At 43.9% G+C, this 21340-nt stretch overlaps 1 protein-coding gene across 4 annotated transcripts in view; it reads right to left on the reverse strand.

Annotated features, from left to right (window-relative positions):
* The window catches only part of CTBP2 (C-terminal binding protein 2), a 161744-nt gene that overhangs the window by 74484 nt on the left and 65920 nt on the right, over positions 1-21340 (reverse strand). The gene's annotated exons all lie outside the window — the stretch shown is intronic.

Here is a 21340-nt window from a genome sequence, read left to right on the forward strand (position 1 = left end):
TCACAGCAAGTTCCATCACAGTATTCATGAATCAGGACATATGAGACACAGACCTCATGCTGATGACTGAATTCAAACAATTCAACACTACATGCACTATTTTTTTTTACCAAGTTATGCCATACTGTCAGTGATTCAATATCCTCTTTCATATTTTAAGGTGAAGATAGATGATCCTGATGAAACCTACAAACCTTCCAGGGCTGCTTCTTCCAGCCATCCACCACTCCTTTAAGCCCACTTAAAAGCACCAAAGGAGCAGGAAAAGTGGAAAGCTGTGATTTCTAGAAACAAAACAAAACACCACCACTTTTTCAGAGATTTTGGAAGGGGAGAGAAGGAAGACATGAGCATAAGCACAGCAAAAAATCCTCTCCTGAGGGGCCACCTCTATTCTGGTGCAAAGACTCAAACACTCTGCCTACAAAGTAATGGAAAGGGTTTTTAAAAAAATAAATCAATTCAGAAAAGCCAGCAATAGCCACAGACTTGGTGCCACTTATTCAAACTGACCCCAAAAGTTGACCTCAGGCCTCTGTAGCCTTGACTTCTGCTAGAGCAGCAACAGCAACATTTAACCCATCATCTCCAAACACTTCACATTCTTCTTATTCACACAGTCTGGCCCAGTGTTTCTCCCTTGCATTTTATTCCTCTGCAACATCTTATGGCTCTCCTGAAACCGCACCAGTGAAGCAGTAACTTCCCAGAAAACCCAGTTAACAGCTCGTGAGAGGTAAAGGCTCTAACAAAGCTGCTGCACACCAAGATGACAATTTCATGGAGATTATTGTTATTATTATAAATGGTTATCAATTATGCATCACATTGATAGTTAATTTCTAAAAGGAAAAGGGTTGTGTTGGTACAACTGAATTTTGACTATGGGAAGATGGGTGATTTCCTGGTAGTTAATGGCCAATTTCCCAGCAGCACAACTGCAGCATAATCTCTGAGATTTATAGCAATAATTAATTGATTTTTTTTAAACACAGGGATGCTAAAGAGCATGATTCCCACTCACATCAATAATTAATGCAGCACTCTAAAAGAATCAGGAAACTTCCATTCCAGAGGCAGAAGCTTGCTCTATTCAAAATATTTCTTACAATAGAAATGAAGGTGTTAGGGTAAGTAAAGCCAGGGTAGCTAGCATCATTGCCATGGTCAGCATTTAAAAGAATACACACGATCTTTTACCTCTAATACATCACACTCCACTTCCAGGGAGAAAAAACAGGTTATAAAGAAGTCATGTCAGGAGAGAAAAAGCTGGCATTCTGTGCTGAAAATGCTCAAATGGTTCATTGTGTTTGGGCTGCAACTCTTTTCTCCAACAAAAATCAATGCTTGAAGTGTATGTAATTTTGATGGGGTGTGTTTTCTGATGGACAAACACTTCCATTAAGGTTTGGAAGAATTAAAGCTTGCCATCTCAATTCCCCATGATACTCTCTAGAGTAAAACCTTCTACAAAAGAAACTAATAACAATCAGAGAAATTACTGCTGGTATTACCAGAATCCCACTCAGCTTAATGCAATGCCCATGAATTGACTCCTTCCTAATGATGTTAACTATTCCACCTTTGTTTGACAGGTGTCCATGATGATATCAAGCAGTAAAAGCCCAACCCAGAAGACTTATTAAAAATGTGGCAGGAACTGCTGAGCAGGATTTGGCAAGGATGGCTAAAATGGGGAAAAGCAGATGTGCAGGGTGGCTATTCACCAGCCCTTGTACGAAGCTGTAATTAAGAAAGCAGTTCTTCCATTTGTGGGATGGAGGGGACAATCAGTTGCGCACCCAACCTCAATCTCTCCTCAACGATTTCTCCATCCAACTCAATCTCAAAACAATCACAAGGCTAGATGTTCCCCCCCAGTAAAATAAATACAATCAGGCTTGGCAGAACTAAAATCACGGTCAGCAATTAAAACAGAAGAAAACCTCATTGTATAAGGAAATGTGAGGGAGAGAGGCGCACGCACCAAAATTGTACTTCATCTTTGGTAAGATTAGGAAACAAGTGAAGTGATTTACATATAGTAATTGCATGGCCATGTTAGCCTCCAACAGTGTCTTTCAAAATGTAAATTTTCTTGAAAACCCTTGGACACGATGATAGCCCAGCACTTAGTTATTTATTTAAAGAAGGCACGTACTTAAATGCAACGTTTTGGGGAAAAAAAATACAACCCTGATGCAACACATTTAGAAAGCCTCTTAATACTGCTCATTAAACACCGCAACCCACGAGCCATAAAATGAGAGCAGAGAAAGCTGGGTTGGGGCTTATTTTGCCTGCTTCAGATTGAAAATGAGAAGAAAAGGTTATTTTCCAAAAGAAAATGGACTATTAGTCAAAAACATGAGAAAGGTGGCTTTACAAAGAATGTGTTGTCCTCTCAGCTACCACGGGTTTATCATCTATTCATGGCTACATAGATAACACAAGAGCACAAATACAGGGAACATCTCTTTTAGACCATTCTTCACAGGCATTGCCATCAAACTGCGGTGGCATCAAGCAGGTGACTAAAAGCCCCTGTGTTCCCAGTACTCCAGACCAAACCCTCACATGCTCCCTCTCTCTTTGCACAGCCCCAGGAAAGCACAATGATATTGCCTACATCCTGGTTTGGGACAAGCTAAAGCTGGTGCAAGCGCACAGCCTTGCTGCATCATTGTGGACTTTGGTAAGGATCGTGAAACCAGACCTGTAAGTCCTGCTGCAAATGCAGCTCGTGGTCTAGGAAGCAGTAAAATTCGGACTGCTGCCTTTTGAGGTGTGAATGAACACAGCACTTCTGCCATGAATACTTGGTCACAGGTTAGAATAGAATGGTTAGGTGGGACTTCTCTTTTAACTTCAAATAGAAGCTTCTTTCTAAACAAACAAACAAAGCATGCACACACTCCCAGACCCTCAGTAGAGTCAGGAACCTGTTGCTCAAAATTTCCAATCTATTTTCTACCCTCTATGGAATATAGTATTGAAAAAATTGAGATTCCCCACTACAGAGAACTCCTAGCTCCCCAAACTGTAAAGGCTCCTGTTTCCAAAGAGGAAAGGAAATTTTCATCTTTCCTCACATTTAAACTGGGGTTCCACATCTACAGCTCCTTGCTTAACATGGGAAAGTTCAGTCCAAATATTTTGATAATGCCATCAGACATTTTCTAGGCCTTTGGGAGAGGTTCCTAGAGAAAATTTTGTACTTATGGTTACTGCAAGACATCAGTCCTTTTTGGTGAGACCTCCCTTGCAGTACTTTGTCCAGCTCTGGAGTTGGAGCAGGTCTCAAGGAGAGCACAAAAATAACCAGAAGGCTGGAATGCCTCTGCTATGAGGACAGGCTGGGGTTGGGGTTGTTCAGACTGGAGAAGAGAAGTCTCTGGGTATACCATACTGTGAAACACGGAGACAGATGTTTTAGCAGGGCCTGTTGTGACAGGAGAACAGGTGATAGTTTTAAACTAAAAAAAAGGAGATTTTACCTAGATTAAAGAAGACTTTTTTTACAGTGAGGGTGGTAAGACGCTAGCCCAGGTTGGCCAGAGAGTCCTGAAAACATGCACGGGTCAGGCTGAATGGGGCTCTGTGCAACCTGATATAGTTGAAGATATTCTTCCTGACTGCAGTGGCTTAGATTAAGATGACCTTTAAAGGTCCCTTCCAACCCATTATGTGATTCTCTTGGCTGGAAGCAGACCAGTACATGCAAGCATACTCAGAGCCATGAGCTGTTTCAGCTCCACGTTAGCATCACTGGGTGCTCTAAACTAACTGGCCATTTCCAGAGCTGATCATTTCAGCCATCAGCAGCTGCCATGGGGAGGGCAGGATGATCTGAGAAGCACAGTTCAGCACAAGAAAGGCAATGCAGAGATAAGAAAGAGAGAGACACACAAACATAATGACAGGGGAGGGAAGCAGACAAAGGAAATGGTACAAAGCAGAAGGAACACTTTGTGAACGCTGTGTCATCCTTCCTCCCTGTGCCAGCAGCACATCCTTAAGTGTGATGCCCCTGTGCAGGCTCTACTACCTTCTCCTCCCACTAAAGACCTGGCACGACCACAGGGGAGGAGGGGAAGCACATAGAAGGGAATAGACAGCACAACCCTTCCTGAGATCCATTTTTTGGGATATTTTCTTTTAAAGCACAATAAAACAACATGGAGAACTCACAGTGTCAAGACACCATTAAGCCCGAAAGCGCAGCAGGAACCACAAGCGGATTAAACATTTATATGGGTAGTGAGAACAAACATAAGATGTTCATTAGCCAATATGAAAAATATATATTTTTTTTTTTTTAATGTCTGAGGGATGTAAACCCTCACATTTGGGAAGAAGAGTCACACAGTTTCTGTGTGGCCAGAGCTCAGACTTCTCCCACTCTATTAAACACCCTTGGTTATTGCACGGGAAATAGGATGCTACAAAAAATAAAACCGGGCTTTTTCCCAATTTTTGTGAGAACTACCTTGGCTGCAAATCACACCTCAGTCCCAGGCTCCCAGCAGCCTACATCCCCTCCATGAGCTGTCGGCACCCTCAAAATGTGGTGAGGGCAAGACTCTTGCTGCAAAGCCATTGTTCACCAGGTTGAATGCTTGCCTAGTTATTAGTATGATTTTGCTGCCGCAGAGCGTTCAGCAATGTTTTGCATTAAGGCCCTCTCCGTGGGAATGCCTGGGTGACACCGTGGGTGGCAATAAGTGTTATTTCTCTAGGTGATTTGCTTTTTTTCTGCCCAGAAACCTAACGATCAAAACCTTGCCCCTCCGTTGGCTACCTGGTAAGAAAAAGCAGTAGCGCAGCAGGTTAAACGTGCTTCGTGGAGAGCCAGCACTCCCACGTTAGCACCTGCTGATGGCAAATAAAAGAGCTCTTCTGCTCTTCACTGTACAGAGAAGGAGAATAACATGCTGTAGGAGTCTTGCACTGAAGAACTGGTAACAATTCTGAGGAACTTGCTATTACATGAGTGAACAAAATGTACCATAACGGCATATGAGCCTGCACATCTGCTGCTAAATTAAACACGCTACATAATGATGCAGACCACATCTTAAAACATTATGCAACAAGATACAGGCTGTGCTAAAATCACAAGGCTGCAAAGATGGCATGAAGGGCCTGATCCTGTGTTCCTTTCAGTCTTAGAATTTCATGGTGAGTATCGCACACTAGTTCTACTCCATCAAAGCTATTTGTTGACTCAGTAAAAGAAGAATTTGGATTATATATAACTCTATACCCTTTAAAGGAAAAAAAAAAAAGACATATGGGTTTGTAGCATTTTCCTTCCTCTCCATCTCAATGATGCAGAAAACATGAGAGAGGATTTTGTTTGGATCTGGATTTTATTTAGAAGTGTCTTTAGGAGTCGTGTTTCAGGTTACAAACTGCACTCCAGATTGGGTCCTCAGTAGTCAGAAAGATGTAACCAAGACCTGCTGAAATGATGACATTCAAGTTGCCTCAATAGGCACAGGACAAAAGAGAGGGGACTGGACTGGGGTTTGCTCCTGTTTGTTTTTTTTCAACCTTTCTACCCCACCCCCCCACCCCCCCGATTTTATTTTCCAACATTTGTGACTAGTTCTTGGCTTTGAGAAAAGAAGATCTGGGCATGCTCCTTGGTCAGGTAGTAATAACCCTCCACAGATCCTCTGTGAGTTTTCAAGTTAAACTAGGAAATACCACTCCTTTCATTCCCAAAGCTAAAATTCAAACAAGCAACCCAAACAGACAGCCAGAAAATTGCTTTAAAGAAAATAACTGTCATCTCTCTTTCTGCCATCAGAAGTGAAGCCAGTTGATGCTCTCCTTACCCTGCACTGACAGCCCTCAGGTGCCTGGTGGTGGGCAAAACAATAACCAGGAGCTGAACTCAAATTATCCACTTAGCTTCGAGAGCACCTAATCCGCCTGCTAATTAATCATGGGCCTCCTTCAGCCTCTCTTATCTTGTTTTTCTAAGTATCTGACGCTGATAATGCACACATTGATACTGCTGCAGCACAAAACTGGCTGGGAAACTACCTTTAACTTTTCAAATAAAACAAGAGGAAATGACACCTAAATAATCTTCAGAGTCTCCAAGGGTCCCTGCCATACTGAAAAATAAAATTTCCTTCTATCTTTTATCAGACTTCTTTTAATTGCTTGTTATTTATTTTCACTAATCACAAAGACTAATAAATAAGAGAGGTGAACCTTGGCTCTTTGCACATCTAAATAACCAAAAGTTCTCCTCTACTCAAGCTGTTAGCTGTTCCCATACCCAAATCAGCACAGCCAAACTAGAATCCCCAAGAAAAATGACTATTTGCAGGCTTCTCAGACGAGTTATGCAGTTCCTTGGCCATTAGAGGGCATTTTATACTGCAGAGTGAAACACTGGCACACAGCTTGCAAACAGCATCACTAACTTCCATCTGGAGCTGCTGGAGAACAGTTTCTGTCTACTCTCATTTAGTAATTGCCACTTTTCAACCTTTCCATATGCTGTATATAGATGAGCAAGCAGGAGCAAGGACAAGAGGAAACAAAGATGAAATAGCTAGGAAAAAAGTGCTGGTTAAATTAACGCTTTGGTGTGCAGCTAGTGTTGCTTCCAAGGGCTGGTTTTGTTCATCTGCTTCTTCCACCCTCCCTAATTCCAGCACAGAAATTTCATGCTTTTTACTCTGGCAAACAGCAGTTTATATTTTAAGTTAAGAAAAGCTGCAAATTGTACCATGGTATAACTACATGTGTCCAGAGCTAGAGCTTATGCATCTCCAGATCTGAACAAAGGCAAATTCACCTTCCCCATTGCCAAGAGGTAGGACACTTACCTTCAGACGTTGTCTTCTAGTTACTACTGTACTGCTAAATGTGAACTTTAAACCGTTTTCAGCTTTTGCTGGCTAGGAAACCACACAAAGCCACCCACTTCCCTGCTTCAGTGGTTTCCCTCTCTCCATCTAAATGCAAATCAAATTAGGAAAGAGACAGATATCTTGCTATACATCTCCAAAAATACGTATGTTTGTAATCAGGATAGCCAAACTTCCTGAACACAAGCTGCATACCAAAACCTTCATGTGGCCAAGAGCCACATCCTCTCAACCTCTGTGCCTGCTCCCACCACACATGCACCCCATGCCCTCCCAGTAAAGCCTCATGTATCTCCCATTGCCACAACTTTGTTCTGCTGATCCACCAAGCCCACTTCCCTCATCAGTCTCCATCTGAATGTACAGGTCTGCCAGGGGTGGTGGCTGCACATTTCACAGCTCACCACAGCAGTGCTCCTGCCTTGCAGGATTTGATTAAACATCTGTATGCAGCATATATTTCCACAATACTCACAAGTTACTCCTGGATTCTGCCCTAACAGAAAGTCCAAAGCAGCAAGTGCAGCTACACAATGACTACCAAAAAGACCCTGGATATCTAGCCTCTCCTTTGGGTCCCCAAGCCAAAGGACCAACACCATGACCACTTGGTGTGACTCTTCCAAGTCCTTGGATCTATATCCCTCTGAAATAACAGAAGCAGCAACTAGTTGGGTGCATCCTTACAAGCAATCTCATGGGAATACTCATGAAGTACAGAGCTTCCTTCCTCTGCACCTGGCAGTCTGTCCATGAAAGGACCCACTCCCACAGCAGCACCCACCTCATGTCCTGTGTTGTAACCAGGTGCTGCTGCATGAGCAGGTTGATGTAAGAAAAGAACACGAGAACAACCTTATTCCAGCCAGCACAGCCCACATACAGACGTACAGGATGTACAACTGAACTGTCTCAATGTCTAGAGTACTATCCTTCACTCATAGCTTCTAATTCTTCCATAATCAGGACCAGACAATTGAATCTTACTTGAAGACCCAAGTGGGTCCAGCAATGAGCAGCAACACAAGACTTCCTCCTTGCACCCTAATGGTAACCAAACACTGCTGTAGGGCAATGGCTATATACAGGTGAAAGGTACCCTGCTGGCCTCAGCCCAATTCCTTAGGGGACACATGCCCACATTCTAGGAAAGATCACAGTGGTGTACACCAGCCCACACCTTCATACCCCAGTTGAGGGCCAGAGGAGCAAGTGTGAGCACTGCCCGGCAGGAGAATCCACCATTCAATCCAGATGGACCTAGCTCAACTGAAGTGCAGGGATGAGGCTTCTCATGCGCCAGCTGCACCGTAGTCCAGCAGGTAAGGAAACTCAGATCCCCACTAGTACATCAAAATTCCCTGTACAGAACAAACTCCCTATGTCTCTTAGTATATCACAGATATCTCAAGCTTTTTCCCCCATCAAATCTCCCAGAGCCTGTCTGGGCTGGGAACAGTGGAAAGGAGCAGTAACACTCTTCTATCTCCCGGAAATCTCTGGAGTTATAATTTGCCCTTATCTCAGTGCTTGTATTTACAAGCCACTCTTACATAAAAAGTTCTCATCTGCATTGACTTATTTAGCAACATGAAATAAAATAGCCTGAAGCTACTTGTGTTGCTTAACGTAGGGTTTATTTTAATGGAGATGATGCTCTGTGTAAAGGAATATTCAAAGGGGAAAACTGTGTTTTGTTTGTAACACTTATTACTATCACCAAAGAAAATATGTTCCAACAAGTCTCCAAAGGGGGAAACACATGTAATACCTTTAACAGCTCAGCCAATTCATCTTCTGCTGCCCAGCTACTGCTGGCCAATTTTCAAATGGAAAAATCTAAGAATGGAAATGCGGAAAACCCCATTTCTTGTGGTCCAAGAGCTGTTCCCACTACACAATCCCTTTCCACTGGATTGAGCCTGGTTTGTTTTCAGCACACAGAAGCTTCACTTAAAAAAAAAAAAAAAAGAAGAAAAAAAAGGAGTTCAAGAGTTCAAGGCTACGTCTCCATTCAGGCGTACACCCTCGATACAAACTGGTCTCTCCGTCCTGTGCTGAAGGCATTCCTCTTCCCACCACCTACCTACAAAAGGGCCTTGTCTGAGGGAAATGAGGAATGACGGAAGGAGCAGGATGCTAAGAATGGTGGAGAGCAGAAGAGCCTGGCCAGGTGTTGGGGCATCAAGGACCAAGGAGGGCTTGGATCAAGAAATGGGTCAAGGGAGGAAGACAGAGGGTGGGGTTTGGGGTAAGCAAGGGTCTGGGGAGCCCCAGGGAACCCTCCTGCCCCCTTCAGGCACTCCTCATGCAAAACTCATGCTGCAGACAATACTGAGCTCTACAGGGTCAGACAAGTGCAGGCAGGATGGAAACGTATGAAAGTTTCTGTGATGTCCCACGGGAAAGAGCTGGCTGGGACATGGAGCAGCTCTGGGACACTTCAGTGGTGACATACTGCTTCCTCCTTGTTCCTCCCGTCCTCCACCCTCATCTCTCCTTCCACACCTCACCTTCACTGCTTCTGCAGCATCACTCATGCAGTTTAATTTTCAAAGGAGTGAAAGGAGAGGGAAAGAGCCAAGCAAACTGAGAGAAGTTTAGATAATAGCAATAAATAAGATGAGATAATGCACTTGCTGCTAACCTTTCATGGTAATTCAGAGTATCCTCTGCAACCACTACAGGTTTCATAATCTACTCATCTTTCTTCTAAGCTTTGCCAGCGCATTGTAGTAAGGCTATTTGGTATTTAACAACACTCAGGTTATTGACCTAAATTTATACAGGCTCATCTGGAGCCATAACAGTCCATTGTGTGCCAAGGCCTGCTCAGGATGCCTTAATACAGAGATTATTGATGCAATGAACTGTGACAGCTCCTATAGAGCTGTTATGGTTTATTGTCGCAACACCTACTCGGGGTCCCTTTAATGCACAGATCAGTGACACAATAGACAGAAAGAGTCACTACTTGGGGATGCATTATCCCACGGATCACTGACACGATAGACCGCAATGGATCCGGCCTCCTGCCCTAATGCAGGGAGGAGGGAAACACTGCATCACCCGCTGGGGGCAGGGGGCAATGGCTGAGAGGTGTGAGGCTTGTTGGGGTGGATGCTTCTTCCCCTACTCGCTCGAGCTGCCCAGCTCTAAGAAGTGACAGTTGCAGAAAGCAATTTGCTGCTGAAAGTAAGGACTTATAATGAAAGCCCTGGCAGTACCGAACTTTTAGCAAGAACAGCCACGGGCCTGCATTACAGAACAAGGCTAAAATCCTACATAGAAATACATGGAAATTAGACAGAAAAAAAATGATCAGAGTTCGATTTTCATCATTAAATAGAAAAAAAAAAAGGACAAAATTGTATGTTCCAAGAAAACACAGAGAAAGCAAGAGCAAGAAGAAAGGGCAAAAAAAGAAAGAAATCTGAATTTTTCCCCTTTCTTTTCCTTTCAAAGAACAAAAACAATCTGAACAGGCTGAGACCTAAGTATGGTTTAAAGCAAGTCTCGTGTGGGGAGACCTCAGGCTGAGGAAAGGAAAATTAAAACATTAACACTAACCAAGTGTTCGCAGCCTCCTCATAAACACCAGCGAGCAGTTCAAAAAGCTGCAGCTGGCTTTCCACTATCGCATAGATCTTCCCCACCACTTACCAGGAGCTTTTTTTAACGTTGGTGACACTTCACATTCAAAACTGCAGTTAAAAATAGACCATTGGTCCTCCTGCTTTAACCTTGCAAATTCCCTCTCCTCGTTCCCGCCTCCCCACACGCCCACTTCTGTTCCTCTTGTCCCACCAGCAGCCGTGAGGCTCTGCCCAGCTGCAAGGCCAGGGTCCCCCCATTGGTGCCTCAGGACCTCATCCAACTCTGGGAGCACCCTTCTCATTTCTTACCCAAGCTGGCAGCAGGCTTTATTTTTAGGAATGAAGGCAATGGGGCTATTCCAAATCTCAAGTTCCCTTCCCACCTGCTTTTGCAGATGACATGAGCCTAAGGCTTCAAAAAAAAAACAAAACCAAAAACCCAGCACTAATATTTTCTCTATGGCCTTAAACCCTGCAATCAGGAGCTCAACTAGGAGTGTAGAGAAAGAAAGGTCTTTGTTATCCTGTCGCTGCTTAAATGCTGAACCTTCAAAACCTCCCCAGGAAATGGGCCTGGTGAACGGCTGCCGCTACTACAAGGAGCCCTGCCTGAGAGGAACTTGGAAATCAATACCCTTCACCCAACTTATCAAATTTACTGAGGACATTTATACAGTGTAATTAAATAGAAAACAGATACAAATACAGAAGAGTATTTGCACAGCACTGCATAGCAATTGCATTATATCTGGAACAGAGGACACTTTGACAAGGAGGGAAAACACCATAGATCAACCAAAGGAGCCGCAAGGAGCATGAGGAAGGTTTCCACTCCCATTGCTCATGGGGAGTGGTTAACACTTAAATAAAGACAGACAGAAAATAGACAGAAAATACACATCCCCACATATACCTAAGGCATTTCTGCAGGTCCTATTCAGTCAGCCAAAATGATGCCATCAGAATTAACGCTGGTCCAAAACACTCAGTTGCCTCTCAGACTCGGACAGGCTCTCAAACACATGTTGGGGCACTTCCCCCCTCACTGGAGTGGAAGCAAAGCAGACACTATTATGTTGCTTTTCATCATATGAATGTACCAAGTAAAATCAATTTTGCCCAGTAATCCACTTGGTAAGTCAGTGATATTTTTCACAACCAACAGCCATCTCAGCAGCCTTGCAAGATAAAATCTTCTGTGTGAGGTTAAACCTGGGAAAGGCTGACTGCCAGTGCAGAGCAAATTAAAACACTGCAGAAAAGGCAAACTAGATTACCTGGCTATTTGCTAAACAATTCTTCTCACAAGGGTTGTGTTACAAGCATGCTTTGTGAATGCTCCTTGCTTTCAGGTAGAGAGAAAGAAGCTGGCTCCTCACTCAAAGTCCCTATGAGTGGCACAGTGTTATAAATATAACACCCCCCTTGCCATTGTGACGATAGAATTCAGAATAGCTTGTTGAGTTGTTGGACACATGCTCAGGTCCAAGTGCTGGCAAAGTAAAAGCTGAGCATGTCTACAGAAGGTGTCCAACTGCAGGCCTTCTTCCCCTCCAGTCAAAGATTTGGTCTCCGTGGTTGCCTACAACAATTAGGCATTGCCTAATTACGCTGGTGAATACAAACCAATATACAAGATGCACAGACTCCTACCCCTCAGACAGGGCTATCTGGGATGTAATCACGTCGTACAACCACTGTGTGCAGAAAGATGTTAGCAGGTAACTTGCATGATGAATTGACAGAGGCCAACAAGATGATGTGCATTGCTGGAGCAGAGGCACTATTCCCATCCACATCAACAGCTCCAGGAACACAGGAACAGCCATTGCTTTCTTCCCTGCTTGCTGCTTGCCCCACTGCCAGGTGCTGTGGGCAGTGCAGATATCTCAGCAATCCACTTAGCAATATACTCACAGGGAAGAATGAGTATCAGATTAAAGGCTTTTTTATTGCCTCTCATGTGCCTTACTTTGTTAAGGTGAATCACACTTCACACTATTTTGAGCAATTCTTTATTAAAAAGCCCTGTGAGTCATTTTCTCTAAACTTGAAACTACAAAAATGGTAATGTTTGGGTAATAGTCAGGAGTTTAATATTTTGCATACTTTTTAATTGAACAGGAAAAGGAGAGTAAGCTCACCCACAGAAAGATTTTTTTGCTTCCTTAATCGTCCTGCACAGACCCACTGCTCTTGAATAGATATCACAACTCACGGAGCAAAACTGAACATCCCCACTCTAAATACACATGGAGAATATCAAAAGAACAACTACAAAACAAAGTATCTCTTTAAGGAAATGCCAAAACCCCAATGACTGACAAACTAGGAATCTCTACCAACCTACATTCAGCTTGGTATTAAAAAAGTCTGTAATTTAATGAGCTTTAAATTAACAGTGATCCCTTTATAAATGGCTCAATACTCACACTCAATAACTCAATAATTAAAATTATACTGGTGTTTATTCCTACCCCCAGTGTACCCCACCTGAAACCAACTGAACATCACTAACCTAGAAAGAGAAGCTGTGCTCCATGCAACACAGCAAATAAACTGGCCTGCAAGCATCACAGATGTGCTTTTTTGATCCCAGACATGGAGACACCTCACCCTATTTGCTGGCATCAGATGAGACACTCCTGCAATGTCAGCTTTGGAGAAATGTTCCTCATCAACAGGCAATGGTCTCAAATGAATCCATGGCATGCACACCCATGTGCGTGCACCTGTGTTTCTCTCCTCCATTACCTCACTGCAGAGTTTGTCCCTATGGTCTCTATGTAGGACTGGCAGAAGAAAGCAGTCTCTGACCAGGAGAAGCAGCAGATAAACTTACTTTTTTTTTCTGGATGAACTGGGCATCTCTGGTATTCATGGACACAAAAGTCATGCTCAGACTTGCATCTCCCTTCACCCAAAGCAAATTAAATGACACTGGGAATGAGGAAGATTTATTGCTCAGTCCCACCACATCTGCTTCCCAAACTCCTTCAATTCATTTGCAGATCCCTGCACAGCAACATCTACAACACCAGACTTAGAGATGCTGTAGGGAAGACTATGTGGCAAAAAAGGAACATCCACATGATCTCCATGCAGAGAAGCCTGCAATGATGTTGAGATCACTTTGTCTCACTTGGGCAGGGCCAAGACCCAAGGAGCAGCAGAGAAGGAAGCACCAGCAGGTGCCAGGATGGCTCCAGCAGTGCAGTATGCTCTGAAGAGAAGCCATACTGGTGAAAGCTGTTTACTTTTTGAGCTTGTAGGTGACTCCTTTCATTCTGCTCAACCACCACAAACATGAATAAAGGTGACCGACTTACAGCTCCAGCCATGGGGTTGCAAGTCCAACCTGTGCAAGGACTGCTAGGGAAAATATTATAAAGGGAAACTCATTTCCCCCTGGCTGCCTAATAGAGCCCATCAGAGGAAACATCTGCCATCCTCCACAGAGGACAAAAGTGAGGAGGAAGTGGTTGGTCCATCCAGAGAAAAGAAAGTCAGGAACATTAAAAGCACATGGGTCCTGACCAAGGCAAGAGACCCTCTTCTCCAGGCAGGTCTCAGCACAACAGGTTAAAAAAGCAGTTTCATAGACTGCCAAGTACGAGAACGGCAGCAGCCCACTTGATGAGGTCAGGGACTGAAGTGGCCTACAGTACTTGTAAGGGAAAACATCTGTTGGTGTTAAAAGGTCAGCAGGAAATGAATGCTATTCACTTTGTCCTTATTGGTTAGGCCACCACTCCTCGAAAGAGAACCACACATGGCTTAACTTAGCAGCCTTCACCAAGCGACAGAAGCCCCACGGCAGTTGTCCCACTGTCTGCCCACCTTCAAGGCCTCTTGGTGCACCCAGGAACGCCTGGAGTGATCCCTGGGAGAGGGCTGACAGTGACCTTCCCACTGGGGATCCTCCCACCAGCTCTGTGCCTCGCTGCAGGCCACCACCCCACACGCTTCAAGGGAGCAGGGGAAACCCCCTCGTGCCGCCCCAGAAACGGGCTGTTAAAATAAATCCGTCAACATGAAAGCAAAACAACAAGAAGTTTCTCCTGAAAAACAGGAAGTGTTAGGTACATAGCAGCTTAAAATAGCACCTGCTTGATTTGTTGACAAAACACGAGTCCCAAGGGGTCGTGCCTTTTTATGGGTTCGGATGTTTTTGGGGGACAGCCAGGCTCACCTCCGCGGCTGCCCTCAGGCAGCAGGCTGGCACTGCTCCCCACCCCTCAGCAGCGCCGGGACCAGGCGGTCGATGGCAGTGGGCCTGGCCACACTTCCTGTTGGCGGCACAGGAGCTCCCACAGGAAACCCTGACACAAAACACTGCAAACCAGGGCTGGCTTGAATCAAGGGAGGGAATATTTCAGGCTGGTACCCCCTTCTTAAAACTCAGGCCGGTTTTAAGCACATAGGAAAGTGGTTTCAAACTTCCCCTCACTGGCTCCTCGCACATAGGAAAGGCAGGATGAGCCAATGATGCCTAAGGGTCAAGCTTAAAACGATAAGGCTCCAGTGCTGAGCCCTTAATGTGAATAGAAAAGTTCAGAACCAAAAAATTACAGGATGGTAGAACATATGAGGGGGGGAATGTCATGTTTCAGCTTACCATTGAGGTTAACTGCCCACTTTGGTCTCTGTATCTATTTCCCCACAATGTACTTTGCCTTCCTGATTCAGTCCTCAGAGGTAGAAAGCAGGTTTTTTTCATTTTAATTTAGAAATCAGCAAAAACACAAGAACAACACTCCCAGATGATCTAATGCAGACTGAAGAAACCATAGTGAAAAGCAGGTAGGCGTATAGACATACTATCCCCTTCCACAAACCTTGGTCCACAGATCAAGGCTGCCCATGAGTCCTGCCTGCCTTCTCCTTCCACCACACCAGATGCAAAGGGGCCCCTATCGTGAATAGCTAATTATTGGACCACATTAAATTATTTCTCAAATTAAGATTTGTGGGTTTTCCCCAGGCCTAACAATGTGCCTTTGACAGCAGCACTGCACATGCACTAGATCAGGAGCAGCAGTCTAGCTCTGTGTGCAATGAGGCCAGCATGTGGATCTTATTGCTCCTAAGGACTCTTATTTGATTTCCTGCACCACCAACTGGTGAGAAGTTTTCAAGGCTAAATACAGAAGAATTAGATCACTCTTTGGGGTGGTCGCATCTGGGGTTGGAAAACCAGATGGAGTGCTTTTTTTCCAAGTCCTTTGTAATTGAACCAGCACACAAAGCTGCTTTGGGGCAGCCTGCAACAGAGTTGGTGCTGTGTCTGCCAACACTCATAGACACCACCTTAAGTACTAGCAGGGAAGAATGGTCTCACGAGTCGGGATTTATAAAATATCCCTGGGAATGTGGACCTAACTACAAACATGCAGGACCTGTGACTTCCAAACATAAACACCTGCACCCATGATCTTCTCACAGTGCCACCCAAGGAATGTGGGAAAGGGATGATTTCTTTGGTTCCCTAAAAAATTCTTGAGTAGGTTGTGAAACTAAGGAGAGGAGTACAGAGCAATAAGGAAGCTTCAGCATTTCAAAACACAGAGAACCAACCAAGTACAAAGATGGCCACCATGAGTTCCATCATGTCTTGCAGGCTGGATGGAGCCTGTGATGGGATAAGCTGTCTCTGGAGCATCCAGCCATCATCACCACAGTCGGCTACAGCAACTGCTGAAGCAGTTTGCTTCTGGCAAGGCTGTATTGCAGAACTTTGGGAGAGCCTTGTATCTCCAACTGTCTGCCCTGGCTCTGCATGCAGTATCGGATGAACCCGCAGCTCATTCCCTCAGTGGGAACCAAGCTATTAATGCTTTCCTTCCTGGCAACCAGGAGTATGCATCTGATAAAGCATGGGATGGTCACAAGTTTTTCTTAATCAAAACATGCTTTGTAGCCTGAGGAGAGCGAGGGATGAAGTGGTTTTAATCAAAGTTTGGCCAGCAGCACACACAGATACATAGCCTAGCAGGACAAGCACATCTCTATCTCTGCAGCTGCCTGGGGCCTGTCTGGGCATACACATCTCTACTGCATCTAACATGACGAACAACATCTTGCATCGCTCCACCATTCTCAGCAAGGTGAATGGAGACAAACAGCTGAAGGAGCCCATCCAAATTTTCTGATGCCACCAGCATTTAATTTCAGTCATCTAATCTGTATCAACCTGGCAGCGTCCTGCTTTGCTTGGCTTGCTGGAGTAATAGTTGCAGGAAAGTGGAAGCCCACAGCTGTGCTGGAGAGTAGAGTCTGCTGCTTGTTAGTCCTCCAAGCCTCTACACCACATGAGAGCAAGAGGCTGGTGGTTCAGGAGCTGCTGTAAATAAATCATGTCAGAAATACTCAGAGGCATTTCTTGCTTAGAGCCAATCAGTATTGGCATGGACTGCTCCAAAACAGCACAGGCTTTGCCAGGGAATGGCTGCTTTGGAGGCAGAAAAGGCATCTATTTTCCTTGGTGCTTAACCACAGACTAGGTTTAAAAACCTGTGGGTTTAAAGACTTCTTATCAGGACCTAACACAGAACACGACTCCCCAAGATGCAGGAAGTGTACTGAAACCCTGTTTTCTTTTCCTGACTTTTTTCTCCCCCTCCTTGGAACTCAGAACATGCAACAGTAAAGTCACAAGTCATAGTAAAATAATAAGGCGAAGAGAAATTTCCCCACCAAATGCTGAGTTTGCAACCCAAGGAGCACTAGCAACTGGAAGCTGCCAGTGAAGCATCCCTTGGGCACAGATGATGAGGGAGGGCTGTGCCTGCTCCTCTGACCAAAAGCACAGCAATTTGGAAATTAATTAACAGCTCAAACCTAAGCAGAGCACCTCTAAATATTTTTGTGTGCTTTTAAAGAAGGGTTCAACAAGTAGAAAAACAAATAAACGTCCAGAGTCAGCACTTCATGACTCAAAAGAATACATAAATGACTCATTCACATGAACATGGCTTGCATGTAAATATTCACCTTAAAAATAATCCTCTGTGCAAAGCTGAATCAGAAGAGCAAAGAGGATGATAAGGAGATCAGAGAAGTTACTGATAGAAAGCAGAGGCAACAGGCAGTGAAGGAACTATCAGAGAAGAAGGTCCTCCAGAGAAATTCCCCTTGAAAAGCACATGCAAGCACCTGGGCCTGCTGTTTTATCAGTTGTTTTTTTTTTCCAGGCAGTCTGCAGGTTCTGTGCACAAAAACACAGTAATTTTGCTGTAGATTCTTCTTTTTGCAGCTTGAGAACTGTTGGCATTTTGAATCAGTGTTTGAGGAGTACTCAGTTATTCAAAAGCTATTATTTTATAGGCATTTTAATCCTAGAAAAATTAAGAGAATATTTTTCCTTTGAAGCACTAAAACTAACACCTTTGGCACTGTATTAGCACATACTACTCTATACTGGCTAGACCTTTTCTTCTCAAGCCAGTTTCAGCCACACTAGCCTTCCTTTCCACATAGCCACACTTCTGCTGCCTAAATAATACCTGTGTGCATAATGCAAGCTACGCAAGACCAACTTTTCCAACTGCAGCTACAAATTAACTCCTCCATGGACTTGGAGCATCTGGAGCCACTAGGATTCTTTTTTTTTTTAAATAACATGATGAAATATCTGGGTGACTACAGGAGCAGTTTTAAGCAGCCAATTTGAAATTTCTGGTTGGTAGCTCACCAAGGGAGTGCAAGGTTCAAGAGCTGGCCATCACACAACATGTTTCACAATGAATCTGGACTGTTTTTCTAACCTGGCTGTCTTGTTTAAAAACCAATACAACCCTCCAAGGTATACAAATAATTAATTTCAACCCAAGCTCTAAAGCAGCAGCTCCCAAACTTCCTCTCCTGGCTGCGACCTCATTTAACAGACCAGTAACTCCATACAACCCCAAACAGCAGAATAAATATTGGATGAAATGAAATTTCTTTCAGGCTCATGACCTCTTTCAGAACTACCCCAAACTGCATTTTGGGGACATCACCTCACTTTGTGAACCAACACAGCTGTAACACAAATGATGTTCAAAACACAGACCCACCTATAGACACCACCCACCAGTGCTCATGGAGCCACCAACGCCCCCAGGGTCATTAATGGGAGACTAACACCTGAAATACAAAGGTCAGGAGGTATGTGCACCATCCTCACTTATCCTTCATGGTCCTGGGCTTACCCTACAGACTTCTATGCCAATACCTCAGAAGAAAGCCCTCATTTACCTGAGGAGTTCAATGACGTCCGTGGGGTCTTGCCCAACAACACCTAAACCCACCCTGCAGTCCAGCTTTCTTCATATGCTTTCAGAAGCAGTAAAACTCAAAATGTGGACATTACTTAACAGCACATCATAAACAAATCCCCTTCAAATTATCACCCTTGGTATTTTTTTATTGCCACAAGACAAATTTTAGATTTAGGGGAATTATGCTGCTTTTTGTACACTGCCAGGGATGCAGTCACTGTAACAGGCATACATTATGAAGCAAAATCACCTGCTACCACTACATAAATCTGGTAGCATGAGCTAATATTAGAATGAAGGCATTTTCAGTTCCCATCAGATCCTACACAATTATAGCCTTGTGGTCAACTGCACAAATGGAACATTTCTACACTGGGTATCAGAGACCAGAAAGAGGAAAACAATCAGATTAATTTCAGAAACCTTTATATCCTCCTCTTTGGCTGCAAGTTCATGATTTTGGCATCATCCCTGACAGCAGTGACTTACACAATAAAAAGGGCAACCAGCAAGTTCATGCAGAAGAGGAGGGATAAGGCGAGACAGATCCTGAAGACAGATGTTTTTTGCCATCTGCTACCTTTTTAATGCATATTTTAAAAGATAAGAAACATCCAAAGTAGTTTAACTGGAAGGTTGGATTGTGAGAGGGAGAAGTGTGGCCATAACGCCTGCAAAGAAGTATCTCCTCCACGCTTCCCAGGTCTGCAACCTGCATTTCAAACACTGAGATGTGCAGAAGACCAAGGGTAAAAACCTAGTCCTTTAGCTCCCTATTGCCATTAAAGTTAATTGCCACATAAAACTGCTGATTCCTACCAAATGAGGCTGTACAATTTATCAACTCAAGGAGAGAGCAAACTCACCAGTGGTTTAAATACATTACCTGAGTTATTACTAAGTTTGGCACTAGTGACAGTTTTATGGATAATGTAGGTTTTGTAAATTCATTAGTACAGGACTAACTTTCAAAGTAAATAAAGACATTAAACAAACGTCTCAATACTGTATTTACATGCAAAATAGATTTGCCTTTCCATTCCAAAGCCACATTGGGATGCTTGGAGGAAAAATATGAAAGCAGATCTGCTGTAACACTTGGTGAAGGAAAAACACGGCTGCTCATTAGCACGCAAGTCAGTGACGGCTGAGCTCAAACCTGTATTTCTTCCCTGCTCCTGACCTCATTCATGAGCAGGTCATCCAATGTGCTCTTCATTCAGCTTCTTCAGGCTCTGAAATAGTTGAAGCATCATTTCTATACCACAGAATGAGACTGGACCTGCTCCAAAGCCCTCCGCAGTCCATGGCACCTTTCCATTGATTTCAGCAGGCTTTAAATCAACAGCATTGCATTGCTTAATTAAAGGGATGCTGTCAACAGGAATCTACTCTGTTTCAAACAGAGTTAAAACCAGTTTCAGGACTTATGCCTGGGTGAATCCCTCTGCCCTCTTCCTGTTGATTAAATGGTTTCCCTCCCAGCTGATATAAGAAAGCCCTGCCAAGCTGACCAAGGGCCTGAACACAGAGCAGAAAGAAAAATTTCATCTCTGTAACTTGCTGTCAAACCAAAGGAGACACTGAGGAAAAAAAGGAGGAAAAACATTTTCGGGTCCTTCTTACAACTTAAATCAGACATTAACAACCATTTCAGAAGGAAGTAGAAACTTCAAGCTGATACTGCTTCTTCTGTGAGAAATCCTATGATGGAAGTTGCCTTAACCTATATTTGCTGGAAGAAATGACTTAACATTGCTATAAAAACAAAAAAGAAGATGATTGTAGGAAAAAAGCTGAATTTCTCCACTTTTCCATCCTGTTTACTCTGTGCATTTATCATCAGCATATGTAGAAGCAGTCTTACTCTTTCCCCTGTGCAGGCAATGAGTTAGTCACACATTCCCCTGTTGTGCAGCTCCTTTACTCAGCAGCAGGGAAATGGAAAAGATGAAAAAAACTAAACAAAACCAGGAAAAAGCAATTGTAAAAATCATAGAAATTAACAGGAGGTCCTTGTAGGCAAATGTAACATTCACATCGATTTCACTTGCTTTAATTTAGGAGATTGCAATCCGGAAAGGAGCTCCATTGCCTTTCCATACAGCCTTTCCTCCAGAAGACATGCATGGGGGATATAGAAGAGGGAGGACAAGCACAGAGGAGAGCCAGTGTATGGATGTGGGAGGAGAGCTATAGGAACCCCTGGGGTGCCAAATCATAATTTAGATTGGAAAAGACCCTCAAAATCATTGGGACCAACCATTTATCCAGCACTGCCAGGTCGCCACTAAACCGCATGCCTCAGCATCTCATCTACACATTATTCAAGCCCCTTCAGGGATGGTGACTCCACGTCTTCCCTGGACAGCCTGTTCCAGAGCTTCGCAACACTTTTGGTCTAGACACTTTTCCTAATGTCAAACCTAAACATTCTGTGGCACAATTTGAATTCCTCTTGTCTTCCTTGTCTTTCTTGCATCAAGAAACTTGAGAGTGACATCACAATATGCTTGCACCATCCTCTTGTCCCTTGACTCAAAACTGGAAAGCATCCTCCTGGCTACATGAGGGCAAGAATCAGGCT

This window comes from Melanerpes formicivorus, unplaced genomic scaffold (assembly GCF_026170545.1).
Source record: "Melanerpes formicivorus ecotype bairdi unplaced genomic scaffold, bMelFor1.0.p_v2 SCAF_6, whole genome shotgun sequence".
NCBI classification, from domain to species: domain Eukaryota; kingdom Metazoa; phylum Chordata; class Aves; order Piciformes; family Picidae; genus Melanerpes; species Melanerpes formicivorus.